Below are 23,033 nucleotides of genomic sequence, written 5' to 3'. Positions count from 1 at the left end.
ATTCAAAGATTCTGCCCTAATCCACCCTTGGGAAAAGAAGCAAGATACGYAGCCAAGTTGGCGAAGGAAATGCAATCAAAGAAAGTTGTATGGCCCAGAGATAAGGAGGTGAACAAATCAGTCATTATGTGACTGACATGATAGCACTGGAAAAAATGGGACTTACAAATCACAAAAAAAGCCTAGAAGAAGCAGCAAGTCCAGCATGCATCAACGCATGCCCTAGGAATTAGGAGCTTGGGTTTCTCATCCCAAAAACCAAGTGCGACTCAGTATTTACACAACACTCTGCACCACGGCTTCCTGATTGACAGAAGGCCACAGGTACACATTGCAACATAAATGTTAATCGCAATCACAGAAATACCTGAAGGAGTTTTCTTGTGCTAGCACTCACTGATGTTCCCCAAGATAACTGCCAGACTAACACTAAATTGAAACCCTTTCCCCCTTTTCTAATCTCTAGTAGGTCATCTAATCTATCCCAAATGAATTGCAGCAGTTTTTTTCAGCAAAACAGGTTGTCAAAAGCTCTTTCCTCTACTGCAGAGGTTTAAATAATTGGACATTTCTACTGGAAAGCTAATCTCTGATCTAATGGATGTCACATAGTTAAAATTTTGCTCAATGTTCATTTCTGCTCAAACAACTGAGCACCATGCTGCATTCTCTGCAAACAAAATGTCCATCCAAGAAAAAGAGGTTACAGCACTCAGTACAGTATTTAAAAATCTTGATATGCCATCAAGTATGCATGACAAATGCTGGAGAGGAACAAAGTTTGCAGGAACAGAAGAGTGTGCGTGCTTTGGAGARGCAGAGCAGTCCCAGCCCACAGAGTTTAAGGCCAGCTCCAAATTTTCTCAGAGTTCCTGACTGCTTGGATGGGAGTTTTGGTCCGTATGCATCACTCTAAAGAAGGCAAGGAGGAAGGGAGGGTGCCTTTTCTTCTTTTCCAAACAACATCTCAGCCCATCTCAAACTCACCCGCCAACATCTAACAAGCAAAGACAAACAACATCACAGCACCACAACACTTAAGCTTGATTGAATGACGACAATTCCACATTGAAAAAATGAACATCAGAGCCTTCCACAGCTGCATCAACATTATCTATAAAAAAGCATGACACTACATGAAGCTTTGGCTGTCCAAGCCAAGACCTAAATCAGCCATGGTTTGGAATAAGGCCRTTTCTGAATTCTTGTGTAAAGTGATGCTGCCATATTGCTTACTTTCCACTGAGGTTTTCCACAAATTAACAGCTGTAGCAGACTCCCAGAAAACAGTAACTCTTTCCAAGTCTTTCTTCTCTGAAAATTTTGTTTCTTCATTTTCTTCTTCCCCATGTGGAAGGGGAGAGGAGGGGAAAAATACTGAATAGCCCTGTGAAAAAAACAAACAAACAAAGACAGGCCGTGAGAAAGATTAATCACAAGTCTTGCCTAGAAAGAGAGTGGTTATCAGAAAGCTGTAAAATTAAACGAGAGGTGGGCCCAGTTTTTCTTCTCATTATACCAGCATGGTAGGATGGAGAATCAGACCCAGGGAAAATATTTCTGGAGCAGCCCTTCCAATTTATGACCATCTCAACCATTCTGACAAGATCAGAAAAGCGCTGGATCCTTTCCAGTGGAGCACCACCAGAGGCCAAATTATTCCTATTTAGGGAAAAACAAAACTTCCCTCTGCTTCAGCGAGAATAATGTTTGGCACCAAGCACAGAGAAAACTGCATTGTTTTGATCGGCTGGCTGAAGTGCAACTGAGATAGAAAGGTGATACCAGACTGCTCTGGGTGGCTTCAGATCATACTCTTTTTCTTGATTTAATCTTGGACATCACTAGGTACCACATAGAGTGACGCAGAGGGATTCATTATAAATGACAAAAAAAAAMCTCTTAAACCACAAGTTGTTTGATTTGCAGCATGCACAGATGGCTGTTGACTCACTTGAGACAGGAAAGATGGAACTACCAGACTGGCAAGAGCATAAAGACTTTTAGTATTAGAAAATACAGATTCAGTGGATTGCCTGATAAAGATCTATGAGCTACAGTATAATACTAAGCAATACTGTGCACATAGATGGGGCTTTCCAGCTGGTGGACTCTTGGGTATTACCTACTTGTGACTACTGATGTGATGCACAGATGTGGCTTTTTATGGGTACTTGAGTGTAACACCTGACGATGACACAGGGTTGCTTTACAGAAAACAACAGTATAAGGCACTATTTGACACAGCACATAGCACCCTTGAAAGGCTTGCACAGCTATGCTACAAAGTTGTCTCAATGCAGACACCTCAAGACATCCCCCAAATGCAAGGTTGCTTTGGGAGGGTCAGGAAGGAGCAAGGACGAGGAGCTCTGGGTGACRCAGAACCAGCCCGCGCTGCTCCGGGCCTCCTCCCTCTGCTTTATGTTAGCCTCGCTGGCAGCCCCGTCAGGGTGAGGGTAAGTTTCGATCATCCACCTCCGGCCACAGCTGGTGTCCTTCCCCACATCTACATTGCACGCTGCAGGGCAAAGCCATTTGCYAAATACTGGAAGGAGTATGGTGGAGCATACCCACTCTCATGCTTGCAACTCATCCTGAGACACAACCTCTAGGCCGAGCCACCATGCAGGGCGCAGCTGCCACTGCAGCAGGGTGCGGGAGTGTGGCGTCCCCATCACATTGTGCATGGCCCAGGGCAGCGCCGCAGGAGTGCTGAGCTGCAGGTGTCCTAGCCTGCGAGGCACATACCAAGGCACACCGCACTGCTTCTGCAAACAATCTCTCAGGCCAAATGTCAGACCAAAATGGTCTTACCTCTCYTTTGGAAGAGAGGAACGAGGTGTTGCTAACTGTCTGCTGCTGGACTGAAGAGTTAGGATAAACTTGTTTCCTTGTCTACAAAGTATGAACCGAGCAAGTTAAAACTACGCTGGATTTGCACAAGAGGCACTCCCTGTTAAAAAGCACAGCTTGAGAGCACTGTGAGAGTCARGTGTAATTCTGTAACACTTTTCCTTTGTGAATCTCAAAGCAGCTTATATTGGAGGAAAAATGCCATCTACTACAGGTACAGAAATAGGCATGAGGTATGAAAAGCAAAGCATGTCAAAGTGACTAAGGGCTGTAGTCAGGCTGCCCACACAAAGTGCTCATCTTAGGCATCAGAGCTGCTCTGTACTGGAGGCCAAAGAGTAATTTCAATGCTGGCTGCCTCCCTCCAGAGCCATTAGGGAGAAGAGGTTGTGAGACCTTGTGCGAGCTGCCCTGGGGCCARGCGGCCCACTGCAGCTCTGCTGCTGCTTCTCACCTCTCCTCTATGGGCCCATCTCCAGCCCTGGATCCTGGTCACTCRAGTGGCTTTGCGCTGACTCAAACAAAACTCCTGGCATGTTTGCCGTTCCTGGGCTAGATACGTGCAGCAGACTGCCTGARTATGACCCTACATGCCTCAAAATCTATATGCCTTGGAAAGGCAACTGAAACGAGCCTCTGTCACTTTGGTTTATGTTGCTATGAACTCCTACATGACTAGCCCCAAATTGTGCCACGTGCTTCAGAAGCAAAACCAGAAATCAGCTGTGCTGGCTCCCAGAGCTGAGCGCGCTGGGCTGCACTACCTCCTCTGACTCATCTGCTGCAAGCCTGTTACCCAGTCATAGCAACTGCTTGGCACAGTCAGGAAACAGGTATCGCAAAGCCGAACTTCCTAATTCCAGCGCATATAGGAGGTGACAGCTCTGGGTCAAACAGCAAACTGCACCATATGGTGATCCACCCAGACACCCAGCAACCCGGGAAGAGGGTTCATCATGCTGCTGTGGGTCCCTCCCCAATGAACGCCTTTTAGCCCTGCTTTGCTCAGCTCACTGTCTGAAGCCTTGCGAGTYGGAGAAAGACTTTTGACGTGGATCATATGCAAAAGAAGCTACCGTCTATTACCAGCTGAGTCTCTAACTCAGGGAGATCTTTCTTCAGAGAATTTTTTCTGAAGTATCAACCTACTGGCACATCAGCAGAGGACCTAGCCTCAGAAATTAGTAGCCAGTTTTTAGCCTACTTTAATGCTAGCCTGACAACTGTACAGCCACCCATACTGTTCCAGAACTAATCTTGACCACCCCTGGTGTGGTTTGGGTGGTGATTTAGGCTATCTTAAGCATCATCTTAAAATCTTTCTTCGCACAAAGTCAAAGCAAAACACACTATACCGGGCTCAGCTCCACCCTCTGCTCACCCTGCCTGTGCAGGTGAACCCTTGTGGGAAAAACGCTCTTGTGTGAGCTCCAACCAGGCAGGACAAGAAGGGCAGGAGGCACATCTCCGGGCCGGGCTGTCCCTCACAGCCTCACGATGCCACCAAGGAGCTGTCCCGCCTGCATCTGCCGAGAAACGTGCTGCATGTCCAGGAGTCTTCTGATTTGTAGGAAGAAGGAAGAGTGGCAATAGAAGGAAACTGATCACAAGATTATTCTTTTTTTCACTTCAAATTTAGAAGCCTCTGCCACCYAGGTTAACACTGGCCAGAGTTCCTCAAATTTTGATGGCCACCTCGTAACCTGCCTGACCCTGTAATCTTAATCAAGTTTGCCTGGGGTCAGTGCCCACTTTGCACAACAAGCTGAGGAAAGAGACCTAGCTTTCCTGTATTTCAAGCACAACCACAGGCTATGAGTAAAAAAAACCCAAACAAACACACAAGTAACACTGGAGAACAAAAGCCCAATTGTTTCTCCTGACCCAAAATTAAAAAAAAAATAAATAAAAAGGTTTAAAATATCAGTTTACTCGTGCGGGGCTCTGTGCTTAGTGTGAATCTCCAGTCTCAGAGATGTTCTGTCATAATGTTCTCTAATTGTTTCCAATACTTGACATGAGTATTTTTGGCAGTTAGTTTGTCATGAATTGACACTTATTTTGTCGACCTATCTTCAGTAAAACTGCACCCCCCCCTTCCTCCTAGCAGACCTGTCAGAAACATAAAATTACTCATTGCAGGTTTCCAAGAACCTCCTGAAGCCAGCACTCAGAGTTTGCATAACAACCATTGTCGCCAAGCCACCTACAGCAGCTTAAAAATACAGTTTTGAATGGGTGAAGGGAGGCCAGGAGTTCTCAGAAGGACTAGTCAGATTCAGGATTTTATTAATAGAACCGGAGGCGTTCTCATGAAGAGAGAAAAAAAAGAAAAAACCCTTCTTGTTATCTTAGCTGTCATCAACAGTCACCTTCTCAAAAACAGACAGGCTAGATGCAGAGTGTTCCTGTAGATGAGCAAAGGGGCTCATCTTTGCATAAAAACACAAGAGCAAAACGGGGAACAGCAAGCAYCGAGGATCGTTGCTCAGGTCCATGCTGAGGAAAGTCCTGTGCGCAGCTGCCTGCCCTGTCCCTGCTGGCCTCGCTTAAGTGACCCTTATTTTCTTTTTCGTTTCAGTGTGGTGCCATGCACTGCAGCCRTAGGGAGCCGACTGTCAGACAAAGGCAAGCGCACGGAGATGGCGCGCAAAGCTGCTTGTGGCGGGGGCTCCAAAACGCTCTCCAGCAAAATAGTGCAGCAGAAGATTGATGAACGTGGCTCAGCGATGGACGCCGGGGAAGACAGGGAATGCCACAGCGTATGGCGAAGAGATGGATGGAGACGCGGGCTGGTCAACGGCCGGGCAGCTGTGCCCCAGCTCTGCCTGCGTACGAGGCGGCAAGGGAAGGATGGGCGATGTGGGGCTCCCCTGGACCCACAGCTCCTTCCTCCAAAGGAGCGAGCAGGGAGGCGTCCCCAGCCGTCAGGCAGCCGCGGCGCCTCGAGGAAAGGGCTGCCCCCGCCGAGCGGGGAGCGAAGGGGCTGGTGGCTGCACCCAGGCACCGCGGGCACGTCCGCCCGCGCGTCCGGCAGGGCTGAAAAGCCTCAGCTCCGAATAAGCGGAAGCACTCGTGGTCTTCCCTGAGACAAATCCGCAGCCTGCTAGGTTCGCCATTAACAACCGGCCCCGCAACTTTCTCAGCCTCTCTGTTTACACAAGCTAGAGCTTTCATACATAAAACTCTTAAATGAAAACATTAAAGAGCAGCTGGCGCCTCTTGGAAAACTCGTAAAAAGTCTGTTTCCAAACAGCGTTGCTTCTATACCATAAATTTCTGCATTTCTCACTCCCCACTTTCCTTACTTCCGAGGACATTTGCATGAAAACAGGAACTTTGTTTATCGACGGCTTCATCTGCGCCTGCTGTTATTTCCCACCTGAAGCCAGAGCCCCCCCCTCCCCCCGCCGCCCCCCCCTCCCCCCCCCACGGGCACGACGTCACCCAGGCGCCCTCTGGAAACCATTATGACGTCACAAACAGCAGATTCCGGCTCCAGGCAGGGAACAAACAGCTGCCAAATCCCCTCCCCCCACCCCCCCTTCCAGCCTCTCCGGGAGCGACACCCCCTCGGCGTCGCTGCAGCGGGATCCTCACCAAAACCGGGCCGTCGGCGCTTGCCCTGGAGGCCGGAGCCGCKCTCGTACCCGGGATCGCCCCCACGCCCCTCGTCCTCGCCCCACGCACGGCGAGGTGCCGGAGGGGACGCCCCGGGGCTCAGCGGGGAGGGGGGCGGCTGCTCGGGTCACGGGGGCCGACCGAGGACGCCTCATGATCGGCTGGAAGCACCTCAGCAGAYGGACCCGTAGGACAGAAAGATCTGTTGCACGTGCAGAGATGGAGGGAAGACAGGAGCTGAAATGTCCGCTAGTTTGGGGATGGGAAGACATAGCAAAGATGTCTTTTCCCGAAATAGATCCAGCAGTGCTAATGCAATGTACATTTTTTGCCTACTACTCTGAGAAAAGCACAAGAAAATGACTATGAGCTTCCAGAGTTTCACTAAATCTCTCTTCACATATAAAATTTCCGACACAGTTGAAGCCCTCCCCTCCTGCCACCAGGCTTGCACAGCTAGTATAAAGTATATAGGCCAAATACTGCTCTCTTYTAAACTGACTCCACTTCATGGCAGTGGCAGATGCTGTTCCATGGGCTACATATTTTTATGGCTCTCTGTATGACTTCCACAAAGCTGCATCATTGCAGCCGAGAATATAATCTGGCCCTACATAATCACCACCGCCCTTCCAGCAGCCTGCGGTAAGCAGGCAGCGTGTCCTCCTGCCTGCCCACCTTGGGCCAAGCCAGCCTCTAGTCGAGGCTGCTAAATACTACGGCTATTGAGCAGACATCACAGGATGCCTGAGGATGTATGCACCCAGCCATAGGAGTGGGATGTGGCTGAATAGCTGGGAGCAGGGACAACGAGAGCTTGGTTATACCAGTACTGCACTGGGGAAGATGGAGGCTGAACATGGGATGGAGCAGATGATACAGTCCTTAAGGGGACTTTGCAGTTCATCCCTGTACTCCAGGCTTTGAAGCCTTACTCACGTAGTGCTTTCCTCAGTGCTGGGGTTGGGATCAAGAATGGTGTTYCGGAAATACTGACTAGTTGTCCCATACCAGCATATTTGGGGCATGGGGGAAGAGGAAAAAAAAAACAAGAGAGAGATGTATTTTTTCTTGCAAATGGAATCAAAATTCTCCCCTCAGTGAAATCACTTGGACTTGATGGATTATCACTGGCCTAGGCTGAATATGGTTCATAGTCATGGAGCTCCACTTACTAGACCTGGYCTGGACTTGACCATTGGGAGACGCTTGCCCAAAGTCCACAGCAAAGTGACTCCGCGAGCATCGACACTCCCAGCTCCAGTGCCGCGCGTGCCCCCCACCGCCCCACACCTCTGCCGCAAGGCAGCAAGCGGCGCGCCCCCCMACACCACGGTACCCCCCTTCGCTCCAGCCCCCCGACAGCGCCACGTGTAGGAACTGCATTGCCCGATTTCCTCCGCTTCAGTTCGCTGTCAGGAGCCAAACAAGCCCAACTGTTTTCATTGGAATCGGCCAGCGGTCCCATCATGCCATACTTCCTCTGAGCAGAGTAAGTGTTATTTAACAGGCAGCTCTGATTACTTTGGAAAGATGTTCATTTTTTTGAGAAGAGGAGAATATATCGAAACTGATTGTATTGGCTGCTTGTGCCTATTTTTTCTGGATGGCCTTCTTTGTCTTTGTATAAAATGTCAGATATGGACCCGGGCAGCTCTTCAAGAGGGGCACGATGCCACCGTCACATGCAGCTTACATAATCGAGTTGTCACCTCTGTTGTGTGAAGCCGGCAATAAACGGAAATAGAGGCAGACTGGTGAGAGGTGTCCACACGCCGTTACCCCAGAGCACACCCAACCAAGTCAATAAGAATTTGGTCCAAAATAAGTAACAGCAGGAAGAGCTGACAAAGCTCCTTTTGCTGCTGTTATTTATCTCCCTAACCTACCACCTGATAACACAACTGAAGCCTGTTAAAGAGGGGTTTCCCTCCTTCRTTTCTCAATGTGGGCTTTTAGAAGACAGGCAGACAAAGCGTAAATATTTCAGTGCAATGGAAAATGTCTCTGACTCATCATATCATCATGATTTTTCTGGGAGCCATTGGCTTCATTCGGTTTCCTCTGCCCTGCCCTTAGGACAGTTCACTCCAGGAGCTCTGCACTTTCTCAGAAAATCACTAACGGTCTCTGTAAGAACTGGTATTGTTCATATTAAAGACAAGAAAGCGAGCGAGCGAGAGAGGAGCCCTCCCTCCTTCTGTCGTCTAACCCTCGTTTTTCCATTTCCTTACTTTCAGATCATAGTACAGCGAATGTTCAAGGTCTTCCTCCCACCTGCTTCTCCAAGGCAGTTTTAAATTAGCCATGATTTCCTTCTCATCTCAGCTTCTCATTTTTTCCTAAGTCTGTACTATCAAATCCTAACGCCCTCCTTTCCTTTTTGTTATTCTAGACAGCCCAGCATCATTCTGTTCATTCATTAGGACGCTTCCACCCACTCCACAGATCCAATATTCTCCACCTCTGCTCTGCATAAATGCTTTCATCTCCACATTAGTCTAGCTCTTGCTTCTAGCAGCTGCTTGCCTTTTTTTTTTTTTTTTTTTTTTTTTTTTTTTTTTTTTTTTTTTTTTTTGGTCTCCTTTGTGAGCAGCCATTCCCACTCTGCAGGGCTGCCGAGTCTTTCTGAGGCAAGTTCTTCCCAGGCAGCAGGACAGAGCATGGTGACAGCAGCAAAGGTCACTTGCTAGAAATCCCATTTTGTTTATTTCAGTCTTTAAAAAATTGCCACTAATTCCAAAGGGGCCCACTGTGTGCTCCAAGCATCTTTACAGCAATTAAAACTACAGTGTCATTGGTACTAACAGCAAGAAATAGCAACGGCTTATTCCACTACAACTCCCTTGCTCCCACAGTGCTCCCAATGACAATCGAAATTAAGATCTTTCCCCAACAAATCCCTCAGGCATCCTCCCTTACAGGGAAATGGGCCCCAATGCATGGCCAGAAAAGTAACAAACCCAGGCTGCTGAAGGCCATGGGGAAGTGAATCCCAAACCAGTAGCTCCCTCTCCATGCACAAGAGGACTCCAGGTCGCATCCGTTTCCCAACTTCGACAAGGCTTTGCAACGCAGGAAGGGGGAAGGGCAACCTCTGCAGCCAGCACATCCCAGACCACACACAATACAGGCCAAATTCCCTTCTCCAAGGAAAGACATATTCCTTGAGAGTACGGAAGATGGAGAATAGTCTTCAGGCCAAAGAGCGCTGCTGCCTATTCCCAGTCTCACCGAGAAGATTATTGTCTCACCGAGGCTTCACAGAGGAAGTCATGTTCTCATAGTTTGTGGAAAAGGGAAGACACATTGTGGGTTTATTTCCGTGAAGTAACTGAATTTGAGTCACTGCAAAGAAGCTGCTTCTCCTATTGCACTGGGCTGGAGAAAGCTTCCAGAAACTGAGCTTTGTTGGAAATAATCTTTTGTTCCCTGTGGGTACAATGAGGGGACCTGTTTTTGGAGAGGCTAGTGAGCCCTGCTCTCAGCTCTCACAGCTAATTATTGCAAGAGCTACTCATTTGGTAGCAAGGTGYGTTAGTATCAGACCTGATCACTGCCAAGTCATTTGACAATACAAAATTGGCCCAAAAGGATTTCATAGACCCGGTCACTCACCTGCATGTTCTCCTGATTTAGCAACTGGCCAGGCTGATCTCCTCCAGAGGCAGCTCTCACATGAGACAGCCATGCAGCCTGCTCTCCAGGAAATGTCGGGAGGTGCAAGGTTTTGCTCTCACCAATAGACGTTCCTGAGTTTCCACAGCAGGCTGGCAGTGCTTTAGGGGATCGCATGGAGCACCAAAGGGAAGCAGCTGACAAAGAGCCCTAGGCCTCTGCCATGTCACCTAGCTGTCGAATGAAGCAGCTGACTTAAGGCCATTGAGATTAAAGGTGAAAAAGGCCTTATCCAGAAAACATCCTGGGTGAGGTAGGTACACCAGAAGAACCAGGATTGCTATGGCAGGCAGCCCAAACTTGCGAAACCTGGCAGCTATCAAGGAGAAGTCCAAATGCAGAAAGCATCCCTGTGAACAGAGCAGGCTGCAGCCCCATCTGAGAGGACAGTGACCCATGGAGATCTGGCCCAGGTACGGAAAGCCGTGGGATGGCTGGTCAGACCAGCCACAGACAGACCGTGCCACAGTTGGTATGGCATGGTCCAGGCCAACACTACCTCCACAACGCAGCTTCCAGCGGGCACCGTGAGCTGATACTGGGGCAGGCAATGGGCTCAGCCATGGCTTTTCTAATCCAGCCCTGACATGACCTCATCTTTCCATGTCCTTACAACTCCTCTCTTACTACACCTGAACCACTCTCCACCATCCACCACCCACCAAGGCCCACAGACCCCCCCACACACACCTCCTGCGCCTACTCACCACTCTCTAGATGGTCTCTTTCTCCCTAGACTCTTTCTGGGCTCCTCACTTCATTACTTCTCTTCCCATACAAGGATCAAGGAGCCATAAATGGATTAACCTGTGGCAAGACTTAAAACTGTCCCATCTTTAAAAAGCCACAAAATGCACTGCAACCTGTAAAAACTATTCAGTCCTGCCACAACAGTGACTCATTTAGCCCTGAGGAATAACGGCTAAACTTGCTTGGCTTTCAAATGCAGTAATATATATGTGCACAGAACTGTTACTGTGCAATTTACTCCAAGCTGATGCTCCATTTATCTATCCATAGCCTTGGCATCTTGCTGCCTTTACACTCCTAAATCACTCTTCTTATTTTCAGCACACTCCCCTCCTTTTAATTCTGCAGCTCTTCAAGCGAGCTCTCACACTAATGATCTCTGCATACCTCTGCATTCTCATTTTTCAAAATGCTGCCCAGTCTCACTTACCATGCAAACATGTTAAGGCACAGAGATAAAATGTCATGCCAGAAAAAGCAACCAAAGGTTTTTTGGTACATGCAGCAGTCTGCATGCCCCACTGGGGGAGTCTATCAGCATGTAAGTTTGTACTGAGTTTCTGAGCCTGGTAAGTCCTGTTCCTTCTCTTGTCCAAACTGCAGAGACAAGAACCATCATCCTCTCCAATGTCTCACAAATCCTGAAACCTATGTGGAGATGGAGAGATGGAAAGCGGAAAAACCAACACGCAGCCTAGCAAAACCATCATTAGGACCAGGGCTCTCCTCACTTTTGTAGAAGCAGTGATTGCCTCTTACTGGAGTGGACAGGCTGTCCTGTCTGACTGCATTCAGATGCATGTCACAGAGACCTTCCCCTTGAGCATAAAAATGAGCCCAATATTCATACGCTGAGATGAAGAAATCTGAGGAAGGCAAAATGGACTCTGAACATAGCAAAAGAGAAGTTTGTACACAGCAAACAGCTGTAACACCACAAGCCACTTCTTTTTTTTTCCTGCTTGCCTGCCTTACTGAAAGCCTTCTCATCTTCAGGCTTCTGTCCTCTGGGTTAGGGGAGCAAAGGCATGCAGCACTGCATGCTGATTCTGCTCTGATGCTCCAGCAGCGACTGGACATATCAGACCTAGGATATAAAAGCCCCATGGGCACTGAGCCCAACCTCGCTCTGCTGCGTTCTCGCACAAGCATCAGAATCAGCAGAGAAACATATTGGCCCAGGACCGGAATCTTTGACTTATTAATTGATTTTGAATACACTGCTCTTCTTACACCTCCACCACTCCCTGCAAGGACATGAGACCTTTGTGCTGTTCTGATGACTTCATTTATCATACTCCACTCCCACAAGCTGTAAGCCGGGGATCAGATGACTGACTTGACCCAAGCTGGCTGACAAGACTTTTCATCTGCTCTGCATGGCATTTAGAGAAATCAATTCACTGAAGTGTCAATGTTACGTTAAATTCAACTGTGATTTCTGGGCCTGCCTGGAAAGGCACCATCACAGTCAGTGGGCTTATTGACAAATTCAGACAGACCAGATGTGAAGAAGCTCTGGGACTGAGCATCCGTCTCATTTCCCCATGCTCTGAAGGCGAATATTCCACCCTGCTGTGTGTGTGACATCTAGTATAAAGAACAAATGTTTTGATTTTCCAGTGTTGTCTTCCCAACACTTCTTGTAGGCATAATACTCACCACTGAGGTTCCTCCCAAAGAATATGAACAGCACCCCTTCCCTGGCTTAAGGGGCATTTAAGCCTTGTTGTTCTATAGTTCAGCTGTTCAGCACTGATGGGATACATGCAAGTGTGAAGATAGATGCAGATACACGTGGAACTTGCCACAGCTATGCTAAAAAGACATAGCATAAGCACTTAAAAACAACCCCCTTCCTAAATGAACACCCCTCACACTAAAACATCTTTCCCTTCAGGTCCATCTTTTTTCAGGCATGCAGCCTTTTTAAATCCTGCTTAGCCCTGCTGCTGAACCAGCCTTCATCCCACTCCAAAGCTTGTCTACCTCATCTCCTCTTATCATCATCAACTCGTCAGAGAGCATCTCCTCAATTTTCCTCCTCAAAACCCTTACACTAGACTCATTTAGCACTTTTTCTTTTCTTTTTCTTTTTTTTTTTTTTTTTTTTTTTTTTGGGGGGGGGGGGGTCCATTCCTCTTATCTTTCTCACTTTTCTTTTGACTGGAGAAGGGAACAGGCTCTCCCAGCTTTAGCAGCCTCTGCCCAGTAATGCATTGCTGCCAGCAGGCAGGGGATAAGCTCTGCTGGTGCCCGACCTGTCTGCTGCCAGAGGAATGAGCCAGCCTAGGCAAAGGTGCAGGTCAGGAGAAAATCTCCACAGTGGCCACTGGATTGCACAGCTATGGAATACATGTTTTGCATAATCTACATAAATTTCCCCAGATTATAATACCTGCACAAAAGTRTGTTCCAGCTCTTTTCCCCACCTGCTCAGCTTGGTAAGATGAAGACCTGTTTATGGTAGATCAATGTAGAGTAACAATGATAAAATAGAAATCTACAGTTGTTTTTGCTGCTAGGGTCTAAATAAAACAAAAAGAGTCAAATAAAGCTAAACATAATTTGGCTAAGAATCAAACTCAGGATTATTGGAACAGTTCAAGTACTTTGAATATTTTAAGGTATATCCATCACTAGCTGGAAACAGGGCTGGACTGTTCTTTGAGCTTAATTAGAAGTAACTTGCAAAAGTAAGCAAGAAAACTGAAAGCACCATGGAAATGTGCTCTGAATGGCTGCACTAACCAGGCTGTGGAGGGAATTCAGCACAGGAATACATATGTATATATACACATATACTCTGTGCATGTATATACATATATACATATATATGCATGTATATGTAGGTGTGTATATACAAAAATCTCTCTGTATACATATAAAATCTCTACATAAAAAATCTATGTATGTGTATAGATATGTATGTATACACAGACACACACACACACACATATACATACATACATGTACATATACATATATATACATATATATATATATACACATATATATATATAAGTCAGCTCATAGTTGGCTAGCTTGGTCCAGGTCAGCTGCTGAATGTCAGCTGACTTTCTGAATGACAGGCTTTCTGATACGAAAATCACTTCGCAGTTCTGTGGACCAATACTTCTGGTCCACAGCATCTTTCTCTGCAAAATTTCTCCACTTTATTAAATGCTTTTGCATATGACACCGCTTTCAAAGCTCCCTGAGTCGCACGTTCAGCGTATATTCCTGCAGTTGCTTCCATATGCAACCTTCCCTGGCACGTCTCTTTGAGGTGCCGTATTTGAAACGTCCGCGTGCATTTTCACGTCACCCGGGGGCCACGGCACGGCTTCGCCTCCCCGCGCCGAGAGCACAGCCGAACGCCAGCCCATCCACCTGCGGGGCTGGTAGCGCTACGGTAAATACCTCGCCCCTTCGAGAGGAGCCCTGTCAGTTAGCCAAATTCAGAAGCCCGGCATCCACTCCTTTCACTTGCAGGCTCAGTGCTTAGTCAGCTCTTACATCGGCGTGCAAAACCTCCGCTCAAAGAGCTGTGCTAGAAAATAGCTGCTCTGCAAGTCTGAAGCGTCAGAAGCGCCGGGGTAGGTGCAGGCACGAGCAGGCAGGCAGGAAACCCAGGCTGCGAGCGCTGGGTTCGTGGAAGGGGAACTGTTTCCACTCAGCGCAGAGATTGCAGAACGAGGCTGACACGAGGGCTCTGGCACAGCCAAAAGGCATTTTCTCTCTCCCCGCTCCATGATTCTCGGGCCGCTGCGGCGCAGCACGCTGGGGAGGAAGTGCGGGTTAGCCTACATTTAATGCTTGTCATGGTTCTCACTGTTACACTTGTGGGGAAGGGAGGCAGAGGATCTAGAAACATATTTCACACAAGCACGTGTGAAATAACCCAAACAAAACACCCTGCAAGGTCTTTTCTTTTTAAGAGTTGGCTAGTTACCCCTRATACCTGCTACAGTTAGCATGCTAACTTACGTTGCAAAACCTCAGCTCGCAAGGAGCTGTTGTGCTGTCTTTCCACTGCAAACCTGCAAAGTCTGGCAATTTGTTAAAACAGATTTACCTTCCCTAAAAAGTGTCAGATGCTTGCAGCAGCGTGCAGGTGCCTCACACAGGGGCTGAATTCTCCTCGCAGGCTCTCCAAGCCGATCACAGCTCCAGCGGTCGCCTCCTTGCAAGCCAAGGGAGTCTACTCTGGTTAGATCAGGGACTAGGTCTTCCACATGGGTCTGAATGGGAAAACACTAAGCACCAAGGACCTGGAGTTAACTAACCCCACAGGAATCCCCACCAACAGCCCCAAGTCTGACAGCTGCTGCAAGGGAGCTTTCAATTTTAAACACAAATTATTTTCATGACAACCCATAGCAAAACTAAAACAAGCATCGCAAGGCAAAAAGGCCTTWCTTTGGTTTTCAAGTTTCATGCAACATCCTTTGGGGGTTCTATTTCAATTCCAGGAAAAGCAAATAAACAGCTCAGATAAAGCAGATGCAGCTCCACGTGCTCTGAGCACACAGCGCTATTGGCTCTGCGCGCGTGCTGCGGTGTGCACCAGCGGTTAGGTTCACATGTCGACACTCCTGGCTGGTACGATCAGTGGTTTCCATTTGCTGTGTCCGTGTATGGGCTTTTATAGACGTCACTGCATGTTGCACGGCCSTCCGTCTCGCTGACCCAACTTTTACAAACCGCTTCTGCCAGACTCTGTGATTCTGCGGTACTAGCAGCGTAAGCTAGTGGCGCATTAAGTGAGGAAAACCAGAAACAAGTTGTGTTTGAATCTGCAGTACCCAAGTAGCTTGACGAAGGTATAAATATACGGCTTTAAGCGTACAGACATTTAGATATGTGTGCGCRTGTGTGATTGCAGGGTGGTCCCATACGCTGGTACGCTCCCTGATACACCGGAGCCCTCGCTGCAGATACCAGCTTCCTTAGTGATGGTGGGTTATTTTTCAGTAAGCTAAGGATTTATCCGTCCTTCCATCCATCCCACAGAGGTCCTGTGAGGATAAGCTTGCTAAGTTATATAAATGTTATGAAGGCTCAAAGTGTTAAGGATTACATAGGAGGGAGTGGTTTGGAGGAATTTCTGCTGTGGCGCAAGGGAGCGCGGCGTCCGTTCAGCGGAGGAGTTGCTTCAGCTGATGCACAGAGAGCTCCCTCGCTCCCCTGGAAAGTCACTCCAAACCAGATGATTGCCAATTGAATGCATACTTTGAGGAGACTCATATATTCTGTTTTTTCCAGGAAAAGCAGCAGAGCTGCAATCATTTCAGCAGTGAGGACACTGTGTGTCCTGTACACTGCGTGCGGCTTCGCCTGGGCTCTGGCCCACATAAGAGCTTCTCGTGGCCTCCAAAGTTTGTAGATTAACAGAATTTAGGTTCCATCTTATCTCATCTCTTTTCCCACTCTGATCCTTGTGGCTGAAAACTACAGATGTTGCCACATCCCTCTTCCCAAAAATAAGGCAGGGGCATTCTATGCACTTTGTGGGACTTGCTGCACATCACGATTAGCATCCTTCATCAGCAGGACAGAAATCAGCTAAATCACAATGGCAACATCACATTGGCATGCAAAAATCTCCAGAGAGGGCAGCAATTAATTTATCTGGCCAGTGTCATACTACCATGGGATGGGACCAGGAAGGACATGACAGGCAGGCACCCATAGCACCCCCCAGACCCAACAGTACGTGGAAATCAAAATCCATAGCACCAAACACAGCGGTGAATTTTCAGCTCAACGACGTGCCCAGCACCAAGGAAGAGCAGCAAGGGCCGATGAGGAACCCAAGGCTCCGCGTCAGCTCCTTCCCACCGCATGCGGCCAGGAGCCGCAATTGCACCAGAGCAGCCGTGGTGAGGAAACGAAGGCGGCAGACTCAACACTGCAGGACAGACGGAGGCAACCAACAGAGTGAAGGGAAAGAGATTATCACCAACGCACCAACACTGGCTGGATGAATGAATGATCTCCCTCGTCACACACAGCCCTAATCTCCAAATGTTAGTGATGAGTAAAAAAATCCATGCACTGCTCAGAGGTCCAATTTATTCCACTCCAGCCTGAAGAAAGTAACTGAGGTTCAGATCATGCTACCTTATAGCCAAGAAAGAAATTAAGAATGAATAGGACTGAATGGAAGAAACAAAGGCAGCTCTCCTGGACACTTCAGCAAGTTTTCAATTTCTTCCTTAAAAGAGCAGGGCAGCAAGGCTGTGGAGCTGGACCACCAAAATATTTTCCTATTTCCCACTAATTGAAGTTTCCACTCACATAAGATCGTATTCTATGTCAGTACATTCCCGTTTGATTAAAATCACATCACTTGAACTCTTCACATTTTTATTGTATAATATGAATTAAAAAGTCCAAAACAAAAAGTCATTGCAAAATGAAATGCGGAAATGAAGTGCTCCATTCCAACCAGATAAAAAGGGAACATTTCAAACAAAATAATTTGGTTCATATATTTTTATAAGCAAATCTGTATCACAACGAATGCAATCCCATAAAGACTGTTTGTATTAATAAAATGATATTTTTACAATGATGAAACATTCTTTGGCAAAGTGTTCGAGGAGGTTTATTAGTGTCATTAAGAATCCTCTCACATTTCCTTATTTTTCAGCAACTAGTAAGGAGGTATGTTCAGAATTTCATTATTTGAAAATGAGGCAATAAATAAAATAAAATAAAAAATAAAGACTAATTTGTACTCCTATAATGGCTCCCTTTCCAAAGCTTCAAAGCAGTTCACAAAAAAAAAAAACTCCAATGATTTAACCTTCACGCCCCTTCTGTAATGAAGCTATTCCCTCGTTTTATAGCTGGGAAAAATATCTCTTGAGAGAGCCTCTGCTCATTTCAGATGCCTGTATTCTGAGTGCCAAGAGCCTGATTTACCACAATTTATTGTGCTTAAAAGCGGTGAATGTGATAGGTACTCAGTACTTCTAGCAAATAAGACCACAGGCATCTCAAATCAGCTATCCCACACTACTGGAATCTGCTAATGATTTGGGGTGAATTCGGGAAAGTTGGAAACTGAACCTGTGTTCCTCAGCGGCAGGCTCCTCCAGTTCCAAGAGGCAGTCTGCAAGACTCAATGCCTTTTACATTGTACTGGTCTTTTCCAACAGCACATGTGATATTTTATATGTTTTATTAAGCAGGGGTAAGTGCTCTGTACAGAATCAAATTAACTGATTTGGTCAATGCTCTTTTGCCCATTTTACAGCCTATGGATTCCTGTTGGTCTACATTTAAAGATACAGAAGAATGCCTGGTATTTCAAATTTTTTAATTTTTAATATTTATGGTGCCAAATACGACAGACATCTATACACTTATGAAAAGGAAAGGAAAGCAAGGCTGTTTCTGGGGGAGAAATGTTTCTTTCATTTCCTTCCCTCTTTAACACTGGTTGATCCTAATTTTAAACCTTGCTGGCTCTCCACCGTAAAGGGGGTGAAAGATCTTTTCTTTCATCCAAAAAAAGTATCAAATAGGTGCAGCTCCAATTTTAAAGGAATCTTGCCAAGTCATTTAGTTCAAAAAAGGACAATGACTTTCACAGCAACATAGGATTTGCCATATCAGATGCAGCAGACTGTAGGATCACAAAGTCTTACTCCTTTATTCTAGCAGTGACCTATATTTCATCCTGTGCTTCAGAGGAAGATGAAAGGCCTCCATACTACATCCTAAACATAACCATATGGAAAAATGCTGTAGCGTGTAAAAAGGATAAGCAAATAGGGTTCTACAGAAATACTATGATACTATAGAATTCATTTCTAAAATCCCATTGGAATTAATAGGGGATTATAATGCCTTTGATATTCTACATCAGGGAAATGCTTTCCCGCTCTATCTTATAGGCAGTGATGATGAGGGCTTTTCAGCAAAGAAAACATGGAAGAGAGTGCAAAAACCTCTTGACACCCAAACCTGAGAAATATCCAGTCCTTATACCACTAATTTTAATACTAGCCTAGGATTTGGTTTGTACATTTARAATTTGGTAATGACAGTAACTATGAAGACCCACAGGTGGCACAAGGACTTATGAGGACATGAATAATAGCAGCAAATACTGTTCTGCATGAGAACACTCACCCAAGGAATAAAAAAGCCATTTCAGAGTACATTGTGCCTTATATAAAATTCCCACTGCATTTGTTCAATGTGGCATTTAATGACCCACTCTCAGACAACACACTGGCATCCATCCTATGTGATCAAATGTGGCTTAGGACATCAAGAGTGCTCCAAATAACATATCTCCTGGGCTGTCCTTGCCCACAGGGTCCGCACACCAGGTCTGCGAGAGCCGCCCTCCTTCCCCTGCAGATGCAGGGTGGTGAGCGCCTAGGCAGGGTACGCGGGGTCCAAGCACAACCTCTCTTGCATGTATGTGCACCACAGCATTCCTTGCAGTATTGCCACTTTCCCGAAACACGCAGTCTGTAYGCGAAAGGGGAAGCCCAGCTATCACAGCTGCTGGTGTTTGGCCTCTGATCTATGCCACTGAGCCACAAGCTCTCCCCTTCTGAGTGTTATCCATGGTTGTAATGTTTCGGTCAACCTTGTCCAAATGCACCACAGGTCTACAGATGTATAGCCGCATTATGAACAAATATACCAAATATTTTCTTTCTGCCTTTTTTTTTCTGGATAACTCTGGAGATAATGGATAATATCTGGGGATAATATTCTCTGGCTGTCTGGCTTGTTACACATTCACTCCTGCTAACAACATGCCTCTTTCCCAAGTATCTACTTTAAAAGTGCCCCTGGGTAAACTGCACAGAAAGTCATCATTTTGCCTCTCAGTTGCAGAGTTTCAATGCTACCACCCACAGGTGGTAAACGCAGCTATTGTTTTGCCAGTTGGTGGTGTTACTCCTTTTTTAGAGAGCCTCGTGGACTTGCATGTTGATGCCAAGGTAATGCATGATGTTAAACAGTCTAGAAGTCAGCCACGATTGTGTAATGATACCCTACCACCACCAAACAACTTAGGACTGCATCAGGCCAGCAAAGAAAAACAAGCSTAGGAGCTAAAGGAGGGAAGATTAAAGCAGAGAAGAAGCATGTTTTTTAATTGTGCCTTAGAATCTTTAATCTAGTTAATGGCCCTTCCAGCCCATCTTGTGTAAAGAAACGAGCATGTGGCATGTACTGAGGGAGGATCAACACTGACACACCGACAGATGCGCTTATTGGCACAAGAGACTAGATTATTTTTTTGGACAGGATTTGGACTGGATTTTTGACTTGCTAGTGAGCCAGCAGCAACTTGCTTTTTTGGAGGGAAAGGGAAGGATCAAACAATTGCTGCAGAAGAATATTAGTTCCCTGGCACTTAATCTTCTTCCATTACAGATTCTTTGCTTAAACAAGAGACAATGCCGCCATTCCTTCCCCCTGACTCACTGGCAATTCTTTACCCATCTCTGTTTTGCTGCTTTGGAGATTTTTTTTGGCTCAAATTTCATCAGCCCTGCCTGCCCTTTTATCCTCTGTCTCAATATTTTCCAACACTTCTGTCTCCTTCATCCCTTCCCAAAGCCTCTCCATGCAGGGGGAGTGTGCAAGTTACCAAAGTAACCAAAGTTACATATATTCAGCTTGCATGTCTGTTTGGAGAACATCCCAGGTGAGCATCTCTTGTTGCAAAGCACCCCAGAGCGTGCAGCAACCCATGCAGTGAAGAAGGTAGAAAGTGGCTATGTGCCGAGAGGGATGCAGCTAACGTTTAACAGCAGGCACATAAATGTGAGGTCTGTTCCCTCTACTCAGGAGAGTAGTCCCGCTGGCTGTCACAGGACTGTCCACAGGAGGAAGGCAGGAGTAATTGGGACAACTGAATTCCAGATGGTTGAAGGTGGGGGAACGTAATACCCAGGGAGCCTGCCCAGGACACTGGAGATAATGCCTCAATGAAGTGCATTAGAGGTGCCAGGGGAGCTTTCATCATGATAYTAGAGTGCTGCTGGAGATTTCATACACTGCTACCATTCTCATATTTTTTTCTGGTCTGAGCTACATCTGAGCAAAGATACACCCCCACACACTTCCTGTCCAGAGCATAAGTGCCTGCACTACTCCTATTCGCAATCTTAAAAATCCCTGTGGCAATGTTAGAGCACAGGAAAGTGAAATGAGGGAGCGATTTGGGGTGACATTGCCACATTTAGCACTATAACTGGGCTGCACTTTTCACTAAACTTCTGTCTTCCTTTACTCTTTACTGCTTTCCTYTCTCCCACATGTTGCCCCTCTGCACATGGTTTCCTCCCTGCAAGGCACTCTTCTGTTTTCCAACATATGTTTCCAATTACTAACTCTCTCCCTTCCTCCTCAGTCTTCTTCCTCTCCCCATGGCACATCCCCAGCCTCTGTGAGTGTCCCTCTCTCAAGTTGCCCCGGGCCACTAAAGACAGCTTGTGTTTCCTCTTCTTGTTCAACAGCAGCCACAAGCAAAGACAGTCAAGCCAGGCTCTCCATGTGGTTCTCAGTGGTATTTAGGGAGCTGCTGGCAGAGGGTTCGTAGACCTCCCAACCAGGGAAGCTGAAACAGTCCTGGAACCATTTGCAGCCTCTGGGAAGGGCTGTCCTCATCAGACCACCAAGGACACACACAGCCTCCCCTTGCTGTGCTGGGCAGGTAAGCCTGAACCATGGGCACCARCACCCTGTAAAGGTGTTTGCCCTTCAGTCACAGGCATCCAGCCAGGCTGGCACGCTGGCCCCAAGCTGCTGTTCCAGCTTCGTCCCTGTCATGGTGCCCACCAGGAAGAAGTCACTGCCCAGACACCCTGTCTCTGCTTTTGGCAGGAGAGGGATGGAGAGCACTGCAGGGCAACAGGGACACCAGGCAGCCAGGATGCTTCTTGGGGGAGATGTGCCTGGTTGGGTCGTTGGCTGTCCCCTGGCCACCACCTACCATCCCTGTCTGAGATTCCCCTGGCCAACACCTAATATCCCTGTCTGATATCTCACCTGCCCAAMGGCCTCCAGGAACAAAACTGCCCTTAGCCAACACTACTTGGCATGGCCTCCACTGCAGCCTGGTTCCAGCAGGCACTGGGCCACCCCGGGGGGTTCCCCTCCAGCTGGTGAGCTCAAGGTACCACCAAAACAACCTCCATCCCATGGCTAAACACAGCGCCGGGTTACATGTTGGAGGGTGTCTCTCTGGAAGATGTGTGTTTATGTACAGAGAAAAGGGCCGTGCTCAGAAACGGTCCCTGCTCAGCAGCTCCCTGGCAATGCTGAGGGCTACGTTTTTCAGAACACAGCAGCAATTTGAGAAGCTCTTAAAAACATCTGGCTCCAAAAGTGTCTGCTTCATGGGTCAAAGGTATGTCTGCTGCCTCGCCTCCATCCTTGCTATGGTAGGTTCACACCACTTTTCTAAAGCAAACAAACAGAAACACCACAGTCAAAACATTCCTAACCTAAAGAAGAAAAGCCAAGCTAGGAAGAGAACAATTCATCCACCTACAGATGAGATCCCTATAAAAACAACCACATAGGAAAAAGGCTAGCCACTTGAAGGGACGAGTTAAGCAAGAAATAATGAGGCCTGCCTGACTTCCACCCTCAGGAGACCAGCCAGCACTCCTGTGTGTGGGCTCATGAATCTGAGGAGGRAGCCAGAAGAGTCACGAAGAGTCTCCCTGTTTAATCCAGTTTAAATAGCTAGGACTCCTTCTAATGTGTCTGCTCCAAAAGGTCTCACTGCGTCACAGGTCCAAACTGCTTTTGCAATTGTTTTCTAAGCAGAAAGCTTTTTTTTTTTTCTTTAGTACTTCACTGGAAAAAAAAATCTTCAGAGGTCTGCATTTCTTCTGAAAGTAATGTTTCCATTTCAAGTTTTCTAAATGCAAGAGCAATCTCTGGAAGTATTTTCTCTTGCTCTTATTGTAAAAATAATAATTTCTGTCACAAGTATTATTAATTGCAACAAGAAATTCAGGAGGTTCTTACATTTTCTATAGACTTTGAGCAAGTAGGAAGCTCTACTCAAGTAAGTTACTGTAGATTATAAGAACAAAAGTAAAACCCCCATGAGACAACATGGATGGAGT

General features: G+C 46.9%; 1 long non-coding RNA gene across 1 annotated transcript in view; it reads right to left on the bottom strand.

Moving 5' to 3' along the window:
• Positions 1-714: 714 nt before the first annotated feature.
• LOC146589858 (uncharacterized) overlaps positions 715-23,033 on the bottom strand; it is a 78,861-nt gene continuing 56,542 nt past the window's right edge. The window contains exon 3 of the long non-coding RNA XR_014897096.1: positions 715-1,387. This is a non-coding gene — a long non-coding RNA (uncharacterized LOC146589858). The remainder of the gene's footprint in view (positions 1,388-23,033) is intronic.

This window comes from Rhea americana, unplaced genomic scaffold, assembly GCF_003343005.1.
Source record: "Rhea americana isolate MKP2758 unplaced genomic scaffold, rheAme1 scaffold_43, whole genome shotgun sequence".
Taxonomy (NCBI): Eukaryota; Metazoa; Chordata; class Aves; order Rheiformes; family Rheidae; genus Rhea; species Rhea americana.
Note: the sequence above shows the minus strand (reverse complement) of the source record. Positions and strands in the feature narration are given on the sequence as shown.